At 39.2% G+C, this 18,537-nt stretch overlaps 1 non-coding gene across 1 annotated transcript; it reads right to left on the reverse strand.

Annotated features, from left to right (window-relative positions):
* Positions 1 to 11,811: 11,811 nt before the first annotated feature.
* LOC127674295 (small nucleolar RNA SNORA31) lies at positions 11,812 to 11,933 on the reverse strand. Its single transcript, XR_007975343.1, has one exon. It is a non-coding gene; the product is annotated as a small nucleolar RNA SNORA31 (small nucleolar RNA).
* Positions 11,934 to 18,537: the final 6,604 nt, after the last annotated feature.

An 18,537-nucleotide genomic window follows, 5' to 3' on the forward strand; every position in this document is an offset into this window, starting at 1 on the left:
TGAGAGGACAAGTCAGGCAGCTCACTTTTATTACTCACAGATAGGCTGCAAAAAATCAACAGAAGCTTAGGCTTTAGGGAAAGCCAGTTTCGGGAGGCTCAAGAGAGCTTTCGAGGGCATATGGCGTGGCATGTGCTCACTATTCAATTTGCTCTGCAGCTGGGGGACCCTAAAAGCAATCCAATCTGACTTTTATTCCCAGGCATCGCTGGGTTGCTGAGCTGAAGCAGAGAAGCAGAGCATCCTGTCCTAGGAGAGATGGGGACAGAGGCTGAGGCTAGGCTGTTTCCAACATTTCTTCCTTCCCTCTGCCTTCATATTTCTGCTCCTTTATGACAGAGAATTATACGTAAAGGAGGGAAGATTCAAGTTTGCTGAGGTTAGCGTCTGTTGTTTTGTTGTTTTTGTTTTTGTTTTGTTGTTTTGTTTTATTTGAGAAACAAGATGAAATGTGATGTAACAAGGAGAGGGAATACTCAATCAGATATGTGGATGAAATCATGAAATTCTCCTAGGAAATAGAAATGGGAAACAATAGACTTAGCTTAGTGACTGATTGGTCCCTATGTGAGAAGGATGGTGAAGAAGGACTACACAGAAGATACAAAGAAAAGTAGAAATAGTTCAGAAAATGGGAATAAGGCAAGATCTTGGAAATTCACCATGTAGGCTACAAATAGTCTGGGCACTTTGTGATTAAGAGTCCTGAGTTAGGCTACATATCTATTTCTTCCTGATTTGGTTTCTTCTTTTTTTTTTTTCCATCTACTGTAGAAAATTATGTATGTTTTTGGCTATGAACAACTTTGCCAAAACTAATACAAATTGTTAATACGATTTAAATTTATAATTACATGAACCTGGAAAAATGTGTATTATTTAACTACATTTCTAAAGTAGCTGATGGGACACAAAAATGACTAATCTCTAAGTATTGATTCATACATTTAATATGATGTTATGGTCAGTGAACTAAGAGGAATCCCTAATGATACTTGGTAACACATCAGGCTTGTGTATTAATTACTGTTTTCATCGTCATGACTAAATAGCTGATAAAAGAAACTTAATGAGGGAATTATTTTCTCTAGTGATTTTAGGGTGGAGTCTGTCATGGTGGGGAAGCCATGTTGGCAGGGGTTTGTGGCAACTGGTCCATTGCATCTGCAGTCAAGAAGCAAAGAGTAATACATTCTGGGGGTCAGCTCACTTACTCATATTTATTCAGTATGAAACTCCAACCCATGAAATAGTGGCACCCATATTCATAATGGGTCTTCCTACATGAGTTCAGTATTATAGGAACGTTTTTGTAGACTGTGTAAAGGTTATCCTTGCGTTATTTAAATCCCAGTCTCTGCCCTCATATCTTGTTTCAGTCCAGACATGGCATTGTAATGCTTACGTCTAGAATCTCCCATCTCGTGTTTGTGTAACCAAATCTTACCATTTATTATCTGCTTTGTCAGTAAATGCTGATCACCCAATGGTTGGGCAAAAGAGAGAATAGGACAGAAATTCCCACCAGTCAGCGGAAGGAGAAAAAGGGAGGGAGATTTAGATAAGCCATGAGGAGAGGGTCGGAGAAGATGCCTTGTGAAAATACACCCGAAGCAGAAAGAGCTAGAACAATGCTAAACTGCAAGTATTAAATAGGATCATGACTGGGCGGTAGCCAGATTAGCATAGGGATCAATATAAATCAATATTGCCCAGATATGAAGGTACAGCTTGAAGTAAATCATGGTTTCCTCCATGTGGTGAATGGGGACTAGCAAAGGTAAAAGAATACAGCCACTGTATTAATTTACAAATTACACTTACATTAAAATAATTCATGTTACAAAGTACATCTGGAACGTTCCTTACAGGCATACCTTGACTTGTGACTTCTAGGTGATTCTAAATCTTGGCAAGTTTACAAGATTAGCCATCATAACTGGGCTGCTTCTAGTGTCTTCAGTTGCTAGATGCCAATTCAGTGAGCAGGATCAAAAGAAACAAGTTTAATCAATCATAAACCAGCAAACTAACCTTTTAACTAGAAACTCCACATTCTCCCATCAGAGAGGTTTGCTTTGTCTTGCTTATGTGAGCACCTTATAAGGCTGTTCCTTATAGACCTTCTCCATGCCAACCAATAGCTAAAGCTTGGTTACTATCTGACTCATGTATCACTGTCTGTGTGAATAAACTCTTTAAAATGTTAGTGTTTATATATTTATCTTTTTAAAAAAGCAAAGCACTGAGTGTCATCTACTTTTATTCCATTCAGTGCCCAAGGGCACTATGCTAAATGGCTGAGAAAAGAGCAGCAGAAGGGCAGCTTTTGAGTCAATGCCACAGCTACTGAGTCAACAGATTTTCCTGAGACCTCAAGGGAAATCCTACCTTTTGGAGTTTTACATATGTGTACAATTTCCCCTTGACATAAGCAGTTGAGAGAGCTGTTGAAATATTGAACATCACAGAGTGATTAGAAAAAGACATTGTGAGGAGAGAGACAAAATAGGAAGACCTACAAGTGTCTTTTTTTCTCCAGTGATATTGGGACACACACACACACACACACACACACACACACACACACATACACACACACACATACACACACACACACACACACACACACACACACACACACACACTCACACACTTCCTTTAACACAGTTCCTCATGTTGTGGTATCCCCAACAATAAAATTATTTTTGTTACTACTCCATAACTGTACTACTGTTATGAATGATAATGTAAAACATAGCTATGTAGATGGTTTTAGGTGATCTCTGTAAAAGTGTCATTTGACCAACAAGGGGTCACTACTCACAGTTTGAGAAGCATTTGGCTAAATGGTCATGTTGTTGTCTTCTAAGTATTTGTGCTTATACCTACATACTTGGGCTGTTTTCAACTTTGGTCAAAGAAGCTTTTTTTTATAGTTGACAGCAGTCAAGATTGAGACATGTAGCTAGTCAAAGTGCTGAAAATGGTAGACCGAGTTGTTCAGCCCTAGGATAGCCACATTATCTCTACTACCACGAAGGCTCAGGGAACATGGCACAAGACGAAGGGTACAAAATATAAGAGACAGAAGATTTGGAAGAGTACTGTGAAATTCTGTGAAATTTGGAAGAGTATATGGATGGCATGGTTTTCTGACTCACAGGCTAACAGCTGCTGAGGTTTCCCACACAAGACCTATACAAGACCAAGTGAGTCAATCTTCCAGCTTAGATAGGATAGACAGCCTCTAGGCCTCACCCTCTACTAAAGAGCTCTATTATCAGTGAATTCTGCTGATAGAGAAGGAGAACTATTCATAGCTGAGATAGAGCTCCCATGTCCAGTGAAATGTCTACGGCCATGCACGTACAGTAGTAACTAAAGTTAGTAGTTAACCAAAGCAAAACAAAACAGAAACAACATCATCAACAACAAAATACCCCCCCCAAAAACCCCAAACCAGGATATGAAGTTAGTATGGAGAAAATTAGAGTAACATTAGATAATTAAGGGTAGAAATCTTGTCAGACAAAATCAGATTTCCTTATACATACTTACTAAATTCTCAAATATAAAACATTTTAAATTTGATTTCTTTAGTTGTGTGTGTGAGTTGTGTACACATGCCAAGGCATATGTGTGGAGGTCAGAGGGCAACCTGAGAGAGTGGGCTCCCTCTTCCCACCATGTATGCCCCAGAAATGAAACTCAGATTTTCAGGCTTGGCAACATGCACCTTTACCTGCTGAGTTATCTTTCTGGCCACTTTGATATTTAAATTGTACTTAATTAAAATTTGATTTTACTTAGAAACTTATGCCTTGGGTCTAGTGGGTAAGATTAGTGCTCCACACATCTATATCATGTGACAATACAACTTTTAAGCCGTTAGAAGCAAAGGATCAAATTGAATTTATTTGTCATAGTAAAATGTTAAGGGGATAAGAATATAAAGATAAAACAAAATAAAATGCAAATGAACTCAGAAGAGGGAATGGATCCATGTAGTTTCTGGACAATCTGATGGAGGCACTATGAGTCTTGCCACATCATCAACTATGAGTCTTGGTTTAATGTCCATCTTTCTACTTCTGGCCATCTACAGAAGTACAGAAAATCTGAGAACATTTAAAACTATTGAACTAACATTTGCAGAAGGTAAGAGGCCTTGAAGAAGCCAGGAGGCTTTCCATGAGCACCTCAGATAATACTCTCATTTGAAGACTTTATAGAGCAAGTGCAGATTAAGGGCTCTCTAACCATTTTTCAAGTTGTCTCTTTTCATTTCTTTGAGTCCTTTTTAGTGTTTACCTCAATTTAATTGCTTCATTAGAGTCTCTGTGCAACATGAATTCAAACTTTAAAAATAGAAGATGTCAAAGTGGAGATGATGTGTCTGATTTAGAGACCATCTTGCAGCTGAAGTACAATGCCAAAGAAAACCAAAAATACAATGCAGTAAAATAAACAGAGAAGTCACTTCAGCAGTGGGACACAATGACTCCAGGGACTGGGGACCTGGAGGGTAGGGCACAGGGAAGAGGTTCTTTGGCCTTATAAGGGGAAATGATTCCATGGAGGATAATCAGCCCAATTCAGCCTCGAGATGTTGGGGACCTGGGTTCTATTAACCTCTATGGTCATTAAGCAATATTTTAACAGGAACCTTTTCCACCAGCTAAATCTGAGATTAGGACAATTTGTTTCTGTCTGATGGAGTGACTCTACAAAAGATAAAAAATGCAGAGAAGACAGGAAAAAGAAAACCGTGAACTGAGAAACACTGCAACAACATCCTAATATGCAAATGTGATGTATAGGCACAGACCCTTCCCATATCTTCTAAACATCTCCCCAAGAAACCAAGTCATCTCTGGCTCCTGTGGTTTTGATTTCATACCCACACAACGGCTTCCAGTTCCTTTCCTGTCTGTGATTTCTTATTTTCATTAAATAAAAATCAGTTCTGCTGAAACATAAATTTTAGTCAACTTACTTTATTAAACAGAATACTGCAAGTGTGAATCTTTAAGGAAAGGAACATTGGCTCTCTCCACCCAACTTCCTCTCTCTGCCCAACTTCCTCCCCTTCCCTCTCTTTACCCTTTCTCCTCCCATTTGTTTTCCCTTCTTTCCCTTGGCTAGTTGGATATGGATGGCAATTATAAGACCACCTGAGAAAATACATTACTGTAATCCTTTGGCTTTTATTGAATTTGTAAGCCCCCCTGTCCCCAAGCCATGCTTTATTTGAAGCATTTTGAGGTTTCTAAGGTAAGCTGCTATCACGTGATGAACTCCCCTCCTATCACCCACCCCTCTGTATATCTCTCCAAAACACAGAGCAGTTTTCTTCTTTCATTCTCAAGCATTTCCCTTATTTATCTTGTTAAGTCCTTTATTGTTACATAGAAATGAGGAAACATTTTATTCTTCCCATTTCTGTCACCAGCCAGGGAACTGATTTATCATATGTGACAAAAGAAAAAAAAATCACACTAATTTATTTTCATGGAGTTCCTCTTTGTGCTCTCTAAGCAGATATAATACAGTCTGTCTAACCTTTCCTGGAAGTTCCAAAGCCCTGTCATTTGGTAATATTTTCTCTCCACTATAAGGAAAAAAATCATATATGAGAGGTAAAAAATAGATAGGTAGGTACGTAGATAGATAGATAAAGCAAATAATTCAAGGGTGAATGAAAAGAAGGAAGAATTGCTAATTGGTGTTGTAGCAATGTGATGATCCTGAGCCTAATGTCATAACACTAAAGATGCAAAGGCAAACTTGGACCGGAAGTCAAAGAATGATCACATGTCCCAGTCACTATCCATTTCAGTCAATGAGCCAAGACAAAAGACATCCACCAGTAACCAACTAGCTCACTCATGCACAGAGGCTGACCTGTCAACTCCTAACACACTGATAACACACTTGTTTTTCCTTTTAGGACATCTATGGGTTTTTACTATATCACACTCTAAATAAAATGAAACTGGAAAAAGATACTGTTTGCCTCTGTTATCATTTTAAAATAGTCTATATCTTCAATTAATACCTTATTATTCAAGATCTCATGGTGATCACACACATAGGTTAAGAGTTTCAGGACTCAGTTTAAGACTTGCTCTTAAGGAAAGCCTCCTAAGTTCCCAGGCATAGCTAAATTCTCCTTGTAAATACTTACGCTTCTCTCCTAGAGCACTGAACAGTAGCACTGTTGACTGTTGTCTTGAAACTTTCTGTCCAGGAACTAGTAGACTGAACTTCAGGAAACAGCCACTGTACCAGTTCTGTTTCCCATGTGACTCGGGACTAGACCCAAAGTCTCTCTGGTATGTCTTCACCACATTGAATTCACAAAGTGGGTTTTTAAAGTATTTCCATCATTTGAAGTTTTCTTAGAATTTCTGTGGGGTATGGTCTGGAGGGGACTGGCTTTGGACTCAGATTAGGAGGATGATTTGTGCATCCCAATATGGTATTCTCTGTGGATATCTGTTTGCAGCTTATGTCTTGGAAATGCAAACACAGCAACATGTGGCCATTGTATACATGAGTAATGCCAGGGTTAGACTGTGGGTAAGGAACTCTTCTTGCAGAAATTATAAGTGAGGGAAATGGGCAAGGTCTGACATGGAGATGAAGCCATGACTGACAACAAGCTAGAAGGTATGGGAAGCTTCTGTGTTCGAATCCAGCACCAGACAATTTCCAGTCTCAGCAGGGCACACTCAACAAAGAACCTCTTGTGGAGGAAGAGGCTGGAGAACAGCTGACTGAAAACATTCCAACTAAGTCACTGATGGGTTGAGTTTTCAAGCATTTCAGGCTGTCTGACTTCCTCACTCCCACTGAAATCCTGAATGAGAAGGCAAAAGCCAGCGAATGGCTCACAATGTCATGAGGGGAGGAACAAAGAAATGGTATTAGGGCTGCTGGAGAGATGGCTCAGCAGTTAAGAGCACTGCTCTTCCTGAGTTCAATTCCCAGTGACCACATGGTGGCTCACAGCCACCTGTAATGAGATTTGGTGCCCTCTTCTGCTGTGTCTGAAGACAGCTACAGTGCACTCATATAAATAAAATAAACACATCTTTTTCTAAAAAAAAAGCCTGCCGTCCCCTTTTTATTGTTTTTGGGTTTTTTTTTTTGTTTTTGTTTGTTTTTTTTTTAAAATGGGGCTAGAGAGATGGCTCAGTGGTTAAGAGCACTGATTGTTCTTCCAGACATCCTGAGTTCAATTCTCAGCAATCACATGGTGGTTCACAACCATGTGTAATAGGATCGAATTCCTTCTTCTGGTGTGTATGAAGAAAGCTACAGTGTACTCATATGAACAAAATAATAAATTAAAAAAGAAAAGTAAAGAAATGGTGCTAGGAACTTTCAGGGTTTAGTTTAAGAGTAAAAATCAGACCTCTGTTTTATTTTTTTCAGTGTGGAGAATTGAACCCAAGAACTTATATTTGCAAGGCAAGCACTGAACTGCTGAGTTAAATAGTCACTGTTCCAAAAAACCTTGGAAGATTCATGCAACATTAACAGGTAGAGTAAGGAATGGATTTGTGGTAAGGTTTCCAAGAGTCTTAAAGTGCTGAGTCTTTCTGTACTCTCTGCTTGAAAGGTCTCATGGTAGGATGTGAGTGTAATCCAGATCTCTGGAAGTTTCTACAGTGATTAAGAAAATGATCTGCAGCTGTTGCCTTCACAGGCCAGAGTTCTCTGGAGCAGTTGTTGATAAATAACATGGAATATGAGCTCCTGCTGAGGGTGGACAGGGAGCAGGGGTATGGGCAGCCACACTCTTCTGTTGTAGTTAAAGGGGCACCCAAGGGGGAAATAAACATCAACCTTAGCATGGGATCTAAAAAGCCAGCATTGAGATCTGGTGAGATGTCTCAGTGCACAAGGCTGCTTGCTGTGTAAGCCTGGGAACCTAGCTTTAATCTCTAGGACCCATGCAAAGGTAGAAGGAGAGAACTGACTCCATGAAGTCAGTCCTTGACTTCCATATAAATGCTACACACACACACACACACACACACACACACACACACACACACACACCCCACTCGAGGATGGGCAAGCACACATATACACACTAAATAAATAAGTAAGTAAGTAAATAAATAGGTCAGCATTGGAATAAAATACGCAATCTTTCAGCTTTCCTGTTCTTTAATGAACAAGACCAATCCCTCAACCTTTATTGTAGAGTGACTATTGGGATTGATGGATTTAAGTCTCTTAGGATTCCTAATGAAATAAACAGAGCAATGCACAGGTTCCTAAGGAAATCAGTGGGAAAAGACAGATACAAGAATGATTTGTTTGGTTCTTTTGCTTAGAGACTTGCAGAAATATTTGATGAGGTAAGTTATTTCTAATGGGGATGGGTAATGTGAATTTTTAATGTTAGCTAGCAAAGTATTATGTATACTATAATAATAGTATAAGCAGTAAAATATTTTTGATATGTACATGGGGGAAATACTATTAAATGGACCAGCCATAATTCGTTTTGTCTTATTATATGCTTGGTTAAAAATGGCCACTCACATAATCAAATGAATATGAAATGAAGTGAACGTTGCGATTCAATTTTAAACATGAAAAATGTTTCCAATAAAATACTTATTTAAGGTTTTGGGAAAAGATATTGCAACTTGACAAAATGCATTAGCATATTAAACAGAATATTCTGGAAAGGAAGTCACTATGTCAAGGACTTTCCCTGGAATGAAATCAATCCTTCAGACCTGGCTGAAAGAACAGGAAAAACTCATCAAAATGTCCACAGATTACAAATATCCATGTGATCCCACACCCACGGTGATGTCATCTTCATTGCTTCTGTTTTTGTTATTTGTTTATTTGTACAAGGAATTATTGTGTAGCTAACACTGCCCTCAAATTCTCAGCATCCTGTCTTACCCTCCGAGTTTCTGGGATCACAAGTGTTTAACTCCTTGTCTACCTTAGTATCATAGTTTTTAGTCACTTAGGGAGAAATGGACCATTAGGATATTTTAATTCCAAAGATGCAAAGAAAAAAGACCATCAAGCCAAATCATCACAGCCAAATTAACTAAGGCATGCTTCTTTATTTATATAATTGGACTATCTCTTCCTGAGCCTAGAGTTTAAGAAATCAGCATTGAGCATAAGGGAGACAAGGGTTTTTTGTTTTGTTTTGTTTTGTTTTGTTTTGATTTTTTTGTTTTTTTGGTTTTTTTTTTTATATAGCTCAGGGGTAGAGGGTGTCCAAATGTGGCATTTGGCAAAATAGGTGGTGTTAAAGGAGCAGAACCTAAGCATAGCAAATCAGCCAGAAGGTCCTCCTGGAACAAAGACATGGTTGTAGGATAGGCATAACAAGGCTGTCATGACAACGGGTAGCCATGACAACATAGCTTTTAATGTAACCTTTTGAAACAAAGGTGGAGTCACACGATGTTTATAAACAAACTTTTTGAAACAAAGGCATGGGATATATGCCCATAGATGAGGAGGCTTCAGTGTTTGAAGAAACACTCAAATTCAAAATTCTGTACGGCATGTGTCTACTTACAATGTTCTAATGATCAAAAAATAACTCCACTTATCTGACAGGTGAGTATTGACCGAGAGCTTCATCTTTGTTTAAGATCTAAATTCTAAACACAAAACAGTCAATGAGCAACCCACTTGTTGTCTGCCCCCTCTCTTTGTATCAGATAGGAGGCCACTGAACCTGTTTGGTCTGAAAAGGAACACATTCCTAGAAGCGACTTATCTATATATCATCTATCTATCTATCTATCTATCTATCTGTCTGTCTGTCTGTCTGTCTGTCTGTCTGTCTATCTATCTATCTGAAAGGTTTAGCTCAGGATCTTTGGAAAGGTCATGGAACACTTGCCCCTCCTAGAAGAGAGGCTAAATTACATTCCTCAGACCACAGGGAGGGCCGTACTGCTAGGAAAGGCCCAGAGTCTGTTGTTCACCTACCTCATCCCCTAATAACCAATTAGTTTAAAGGTAACACTGTTCTGCTAATCACATTGTGCCTAATGGTGGCTGCCCTGAGGACTGTAAAATGGCCCTTGCAGCCCCGAGTAGAGGTCATTCTCTCTCCATGTCATGACCCCAGCATGCTGGATATTAAAATAAAAATTCCTCTTGTGGTTTGCATTGATTCCCATCTCCACATGTGCACTTAGGGGGGTCTTTCTGGTAAGTTAAGACTCCCCTGAGTCTTATATATCAATCAATCAATCAATCAATCAATCTATCTATCTATCATCTGTCTATATATCATCTCCCTCCCTCCCTCTCTCTCTCTCTCTCTCTCTCTCTCTCTCTCTCTCTCTCTCTCATCTCTCTTTCTCTCACTTATCTATTTTTTTGCAGCTGGACCTGAGTGTTGATCATTATTGCTGCTTTTCTTTAATCCCCTATTAAACAATTTAAAAGGTCCTCTGGATAATAAAAAAACATAACCACCTAAAATCCTCTGCTGAAACTCATCAACTGAGAGATGATAAAAAGAAAGTGATGGTCCTGGAAGAGAAGTCTATAGTGTGAAAGGGTGCACGGAAGGAGGGCTTGTCTCAGTGCAGACTGATCCCTCTCTGAGTTTCTAACTGAAGTGGTGCTGAAAATTCCATTTCTAGCAGGTGATGCTGCTGGTCTTTGAGAACGACTGCTCTGAGGGAATGTAGCACAGGAAGGCTCTCCAGAGTGAACCATGGAGACTGCTACAGCATTTAGGAGCCAGGTCAGGAGAGCCCATAGTGTCTTCACTGCTGTGTAATGCTGCCTTGACTCTAGTGAGCCGAGCCTGACCCTGAATAGCATTTCACACTTTCTGCCAGTTTGTGTACTCATAAAGAATTTATTGATACTTGCCATGTGCCAGCTATTGGCTTAATTATAGGCTCATAAATTAATTAGCTCTTAAATCACCACAGAGCCACTTAAACAAATATTTATTGAGCACCTAATAGTGGCCATACCGGTGACTAAGGGGAAGAGGCTAAGGCTGGGAAGAGGCAGGTCTCCAAGGCAGGGAATCAAGAGAGCTGGCTCTTGGTTTCTCTGGTGTCATATTCAGACGAGGACTTGAAGGAAACCTTGGTTGTCTTTGTGTAGGCTAAAGAGCACACATCAGAGCAGGTGGTTGGGAGATCCTGGGAGAGGGGAGGGATGCTCTGTATAGCCCTGAAGCTCGGCTGCAGAGACCCATCTGTCTCAACTTTGCTGACAGCTTGGTCCTTTGGGCCCAGTGGGGGAACAATGAGCACTTCCCTGTTAGCAGAAAGCAAGTTGCACCTTCTCCATAGTTGCCTCTGTGTTTGGCAGCAGGGCTCCAGATATGCTTTTGCTAGGAACAGTGCCTTTCCAATAAAGACAAAAAAGGATGTATGTGAGGCAGCCTGTCAAAGCTACCCTGAGGCAGCTCTCCTGCAGTGTTTTCATCAGAAATACCCTGAGTGTTCTGCAGAGATCTGCCCTTTTCCTGGGTCTGCAGACAGTGGCTAATACAGGCCAAGTGTCCCAAACATATCTAGTTTCCCCTTCCCATAGTGCTCCATACCACACCTAATGAAAAATAATTCTTTCCTTCTGCGTTTTCTTTTTACCTTTTCTTTTTCCTCTTCTTTTTTGTAAAAGCCAAGACTGTAGGAGACCTAGAGTCTGCTGGTAGTTCTCTGTTGTTTTCTTGGGTTCTGATCTCATTTTACTAATGTAGTACGATCATACTGAATACCAAATGGGACTCTCGGTGTTGTCTGGTTTTTGTCAACATTTTTTAACTCTATCGTATAATTCCCTACATTAATCTGAACCACCAAGAGAGAAAGCACTAGGAGCAGTTTCCTCTACATCCTAGTGCAGACAACAAGAACAGCCACAAACAATTCTGGGTCTATCAGTAGATGTAGGAGTCTGTCATTTTTTAAGGAAGTTTGAGTGATTACTATCTCCAGCCAAGAGCAGTGATACACAAATACAATTCCAATAATTAGAAGCCTAGTATATGAAGATCACCACACATTTGAGGCCAGTATTGATTATATAGTGAATTCTAGGTAGATCCAGAAACACAGTGACACAGTGATACCCTCTCTCTCTCTCTCTCTCTCTCTCTCTCTCTCTCTCTCTCTCTCTCTCTCTCTCTCTCTCTCTCTCTCTCCTGTGTATGAGATAAATGAAACAAATATTGCCAATTCCAAATGTGTTTAAATGGTTTTAAGGTAAAGGTCATTTTGAGACTTTATTGATTTTTAAGTTATCGTATTGATTTTTAAAATCAGAATTGTTGAGTTTATAATATTTAAACCTAAAATTTCTTGAGACGTGGATGTGGGTAATTCATTTCAGTAGCTTTCTGAGGATTCAAATTATATACTCTCTGGGTATACTATTAGATACATGATGAAAGGAGGGTAGCAAGCGCTTGGTATACCCTCTTCATTTCTGGATAAAGAAACAGTCCCTGAGAGAGCCGGTGACGTCTTCCAGTTCTTAGTAAGGAAGCAATGAGAATGCTTCTCTTGCCTCCCAGGACCGTGTTCATCACATAGCATCACTATAGCAACAGGATCCTCCCTGACGCTTCCTGTTGTGTATAGTAGAGAATACAGGAAAAAAAATAAGCTGATACCAGTGAGTAAATATTCCAATAGGTCAAGATGCAAATAAAAATAACTACAAAAATATAGGTCCCAGGGGACCAATAACAGGAAATTTTGATAGGAATTTTACTAGACTCAGGTTAAGTTCTCCATAAAATCTATAAAACCCATTAAGCAGTTTCGGGGAACTATATGTGCATCTTTTACTGCAGTAATTTTTAATGAGATTGATAAATTGAGTTCACCGAGAGATGCTGAAATGTCTGGCTAGAAGGGAGAACATTTAATTTTCATATGTGCTCAGGAAACTATTTAAATTTACATTTCTTACCTTTGTTGCTGACAATAAAGATTATTTGACATCGGTGAGTATAAAAATGAAATTGGTGGCAATAATCCTCAGTGTACATCTACTACTTCCTGTGTGTCTCATGACCTGAGGTACCTTCTGCTTGAATTTCCTCCCATCCACCCAATACATTTTTCATTCTTTTCAGCAAAATGCAGGCAGTCATCAGTCACTCCCTCTCTTCTTCACAGTGCTCTTGGTTCTTATTTTGAAATGGTGAAGATTGTGTCATTTTCTCCAGTGCCTTGAAAGAAAAGTCCTGTGCCAAGAGCAAAGGGCTCAAAGCCCTTACAATTACACTCTTCAGACACTTTGAAACTCATCCGTCATTAACTCCTTCCTCACCAACTCTGTTATAGACTCCTAAGAGTCCTTGTCCACACAGAAGTAAGAAACTGGCAGAGTTCAGCTTCTCAGACTAGGGGCTGAGGACTCATACTGTTTTCTTTCTAATCCAGCTCTGCCCTGAGCTCAGTGACTTTTCTGAGTCTTAGTTTGTCTGTGTGTGTGTGTATGTGTGTGAGTGTGTGTGTGTGTGTGTGTGTGTGAAACAATAATACTGTGTGGTCTGGAGAACCTCCCTCACAAGATCAAGAGCTGGGTGATCTAACCCAGGAGGCCCAGGCTTCTAGCACACATCTTCATTTGATCCTGGAGCAGGCTCACCACTGTTCTCATTTGGGCCACTTTTCCTGAGCTACTCGTGAAGCCCAAAGGGTCATTCATGCTCAGCTTACAGACTTGCTCTTGAATTTTCCATTAGAAGGTAACAAGATTGCATTCTGGATTCAGAACGTACTTTGTCTCCATTCTGTTCCAGTTGAAGTTCTCATAAATTTTACATAAGTTTACTGTTTGCCTGCAAGAAGAAGAAATCCATCAGAGCAGAGTCTGTTTCTGATGGTTTTTCCATCTGTTTCACAGGAGCAGTGCCCAGCACTTGAAAAGTGCCCCATATCCACAAAAACACAAGAAAGTGTTGCCTTGCTAATTAAGGTCAAAATTTACCATTGTCCAGATAGCCTTCTGGGCTTTGTGCAATATGGTGGACTTTCTTTACCATGAGGGCTTTGCCTTATCTGACCTTTTCTGGGGAGCTCAAAATGCCCCCACACCTCTACCTGCAGAATTTCACATGGCCATGGTTAAGATTACAGGTTCTACTTCCTTTCTTCTGATAAGAATACACTCATGTAGCACACAGAGGATTCCTAGAAATGCCTCTCTCTGCTAATGTGCCATTTCTGTACAAAAGCCTTCAACCAATGGCTTTTGCCTATACTAGATAGTCTGAACCCATTTCCAAAACTATATAATCCTCGAATCACCCTAAGCAAAGTGATTTATCTCCCTGCAACTGGTCCCAGTATCATCATTACATTTCATACTCACAGGGCTTCCAACCCCACATTGCACAATATTGGCCAATGATCCCTGAGGCCAGAGAGGGGCACAGAAAGAGATATATGTGTCATTAAAAGTATTGTATGCTCCACTTCACACATCATAGAAAGAAGTCTGAATTGAGACTTTTCCTTTTTTATCCCTATGTAAAAGTTAATTCTACTTATCTCATAACTATTTATTAGTTGTCTAGTGTTGCAGTCATTTTTCCAGACATTGAGTACACAGAAATTAAAAAGAGGAAGAAAATAAATAACTTGCAAGATGACCTCCTCCCTGAGGACTGGTTTTCATGGTATGAGAAGGCATCATGCAAGCTTCTAAAGGAGAGAAGAAAGCAACGGTCCTACCCAGGATGCTGCCTATAAATCACAGTGATGCCCATGGTAAGATAACCCCAAGGATGTAGAAGTGGCACACATACGTTGGTGGTAACCAACAGGTCCGTAATTGGATTTAATGCCTGTTCATCAAGAGGAAAATATTTCCTAATGTTAGAAACCTAGACAGCTACTTTGAGTAGTGAGTCATGAATTTGGGAGGAGAACATACAATCACTGCTTTACTGAACTAGCATAATCCTGAATATTTGTCTTTATACTCATGATAAATGGATTCCTCACTCCTCATCAAAGAAACTTTTCTTTGCCCTAGATGGGGACCAGTCAGGAAAACCACAACCAAACAAAATGAAGAGTTGTGGAGCTTAGTCCACATCTCCAAAATAATTCCCACAGTTAAGGCTAGGGGATCATTTTGGAAAAGGAGTTGGTAAGAGCCAGAGGATCAGGGAGTTTGTTATAAAACTGTGTCTCCTGGTAATCTCAGAAGTTATACCCATAAAGTCTCACCAGTGACTGCCTGAACATGAAGTAAACAAAGATAGTCATAGAAATACACCAAAGTAGATGGCAGAAAGCCCTGGAAGACTCAACGTTATACAAAGAGCTATGGGTGACTAAGAAATGTTCAGAGCTGGAGAAGTAGTCTTCTCCAGGAAAGAATTGGTTACCCAATACCAAATGATCAGGCCTGAGAAACATACATACAAGACTGAAAAGGATGAATTTGAAGAGAGCAAGGAGGAGTATATGGAGGGGGAGTGTTGAGAGAGAAAAGGGAAGGAGAAAGTGATGTAATTATAATAGCAAAAATAAGAAGAAAGGGAGGAAAAAAGATACATATCTTACCATCAACATATTCTGATGGATGGGAAGAATTAAGAAGGATCATCAATATGAGGAAAAAAGCAAGAAAGATGGGTAGATGAAAGTTGCCATGCTAACTCTTGTTTTGAAGGTAGACTCCACTGAGGGTGACACTCTAGCAAAGACTTGAAGGAAACTCCCATCTATCCAGAAACAGTTTCCTGGGAAGAAGGAACAGCTAAGTGGAAGTATATTCATGGGGGTCTGAGGCATAGCAATGTAGCCTACATTTGGAGGAGAGGAAAATGAAGCCAAGCAGTAGAATGAGGTTAGAGGTAGCTGGAGTTAGATCTTATAAAGACAATAGAGTTCATGCCATTTAGTTGTAGAGCATTGCTTTACCACAGGCCCTCCCATCCCTAAGATCAGTCTTTTCCATACCATCAAAGAAAATTTTGGGTCTTAGTTTATGTCAGCTTCTGTTCTTTATCTTTTGCTAATAGTTCTGGATGTTTCCATCTGTTTTAATAACCTATCCTCTGACATATAAACACATCTCTATCTCCTTGCATCAGAAGACATTTATCAGTTCTTCAGTTGGCCATTCTGTGATCAGAGTCATATGTCTTTGGTGTCTTCTTTGTCTGTTCAACCCAGATCTCAAACTTCTGGGCTTCTGGATTATCAAACCTTCTGGGCTATCCCCATATCTCTATTCTCAACTTATTATCCCTTAATCATTTTGCTGTTTCTACCCTTCAAAATTTGGGTCTTATTTTGAATGCAGAAAAAGTCTACCTTTTTCATTGTTAATTTGCAAGATTCCTTAAGGTTTCTTAAAGACAAAAAGAACATATAATCATCCTGACTGACATCTCTCTAAATTTTTAGTCTCCAAATTTGAGGGGATCATTAAAACTGATTACAAATTAACTTTTTTTTTCACTTTATTTTCCATAAGTGACAAGGATAGCCTTTAATCAAACTAGGAGGCCATAGAGTTATGTGTATTTTAATTCTAAACCTTAAAACTTATACCAAACCAATAGATACATGACATCAAAACTCAAAATGCAACAAGGGCCTGTAGTGCTAAAGACTTTTGGATCATTCTTTTCAATAAGCAGATTCCCTTTCAGAATATAATCGATCTTAAATTTCTTACACATTCATGCAGAGATGTGTTATGAAATATAGACACATATCTTTGTGTATATGCCTGTAAACACAACACATAAGTGTATGTGTTTGGATACTATTGTAAGTAGTTACTTTTTGTTGCTATGATAAAAACCAGACCAAAGGCAACTTAGGGAAGAGAGGGTTTATGTTTGCTTGTGGTTCCAGAGGGGGCGTCCATAGTGGTAGGCAGGGCATGACAGTAGGAGCAAAAAGCCAATGGATGACATCTTGAACCCTAACCATGAAGTAGAGAGAGAAAACTGCAAGTGGGCAAAGGTGCCCAAGAATGAAATCCCTCATCCAGTATATTACTTCCTCCATCACCACTCTGTCTCCTAAAGATTCTACCATAGTTCCAAATAGGATGGCCAACCTGGGACCAAGAGTTCAAATATGTGACCCTATTGAAGACATTTCTCAAATCATCACATGTACAACATACATATGGTAGGTTATTATAGATACAACCTTTATCTTTCATGTTATACTATAATTTGGACATGTTTCTCTCTCTTTCTCTCTTTCTTCCCTCTCCAATGACTGTATATACTTTTAATAATGTCTTGTTTAATCATTTGCAAGCTACTGGAACTTTGGATATTTCATACAATTTCTTTATGTACAATTTTCTGTGTTATACTTCACAAGTACTAGTTGCCTATAAGATACTTATACAAGTAATATCACTGATTTGGAATCATAAACACTGAAATATTGAAAACCACCTTAAATTTAGATAAATATTGCCAAATAATTGTCCACATATGTAATAGCCACTTAGGCTATTATGAACCATTACATATGAGGGTCCCTGTTGATCTACTACATGGAAGTGGAATCTCAGTGAAAATTTCATTTGTATTCCTCTGATTTTTAGCAAAGTTGAATGTCTTTTCATGTTTGTGAACTATTTGTATTTCTTTTTCTATGAGCAATCTGTTAACATTGGAATCTATTTTGGAGTCTGCTTAATTGTCAGATGTTTAGAGTCAAAACTGTTCTAGTTAATATTTCTTCCCCATTATGTTCCCAAATCAAACAATGTCACAACCTCTGCCATTCTGGAGTGTATCTTCTGAATAACAGCTCCACACAAGCATTTTGTTTTATTGGTGTCTAGTCATTAATTCCTTGTATATCACAAGGGTAGAGAGAGAGCCAGGAGTGTTGTCATGGGACAGCTGGTTAGGTAGATCTCAGATCCTTTGTTCAATAGACTCTTAAATCTCAAAACCTTTCCTCATTGTATTCTCAAATATGTGACTCTGGGAAATCCTATACTCTTAGGGCTCTCTACTTAATTCGTTTTTACACATTCTTTTATGACAGGCAACAAACTCACATCTCTTAAATCTCTTTCAGGTAATTCCACAGAAATATTTCTTGACATTGGCTGGGCTTCTTAAAGTTGTTGACGATAACTGATTATATTTCCATGTGTCTTCTCTTCTTTTTTTCTGGCTGCCTCTCATTATCTATGGTAATTTTTTCCCTCTTAATTCTCAACTCTCTCCTTTCTCCAGCATTTAAACTAGACTCCCAGGTCAAGATATCAAATAAGAAGTTGATTCTGTAGCACAGTGAATAAAAGGTGTCAAAGTGATTAAAGATATATTATACTCCAAAGGGAACCATTGGAAAAAGCCTTGTAACCCCTAAACACAGTGGTCAAACAGCTGAAATTTGGAGAGAATCAGGGGCAGGTAGAAGTGGGTATGTAATGAAAAGAATCAGGCAGGGTTCTACTCCAACCTAGCTCACTGCTAGCAGCAGGGAACACAAACAAAGCATCTTTAATAAAGGAGATTAAGAGACGCTGGTGAAAGGG

Source organism: Apodemus sylvaticus, chromosome 23 (assembly GCF_947179515.1).
Source record: "Apodemus sylvaticus chromosome 23, mApoSyl1.1, whole genome shotgun sequence".
In the NCBI taxonomy this organism is placed as follows: domain Eukaryota; kingdom Metazoa; phylum Chordata; class Mammalia; order Rodentia; family Muridae; genus Apodemus; species Apodemus sylvaticus.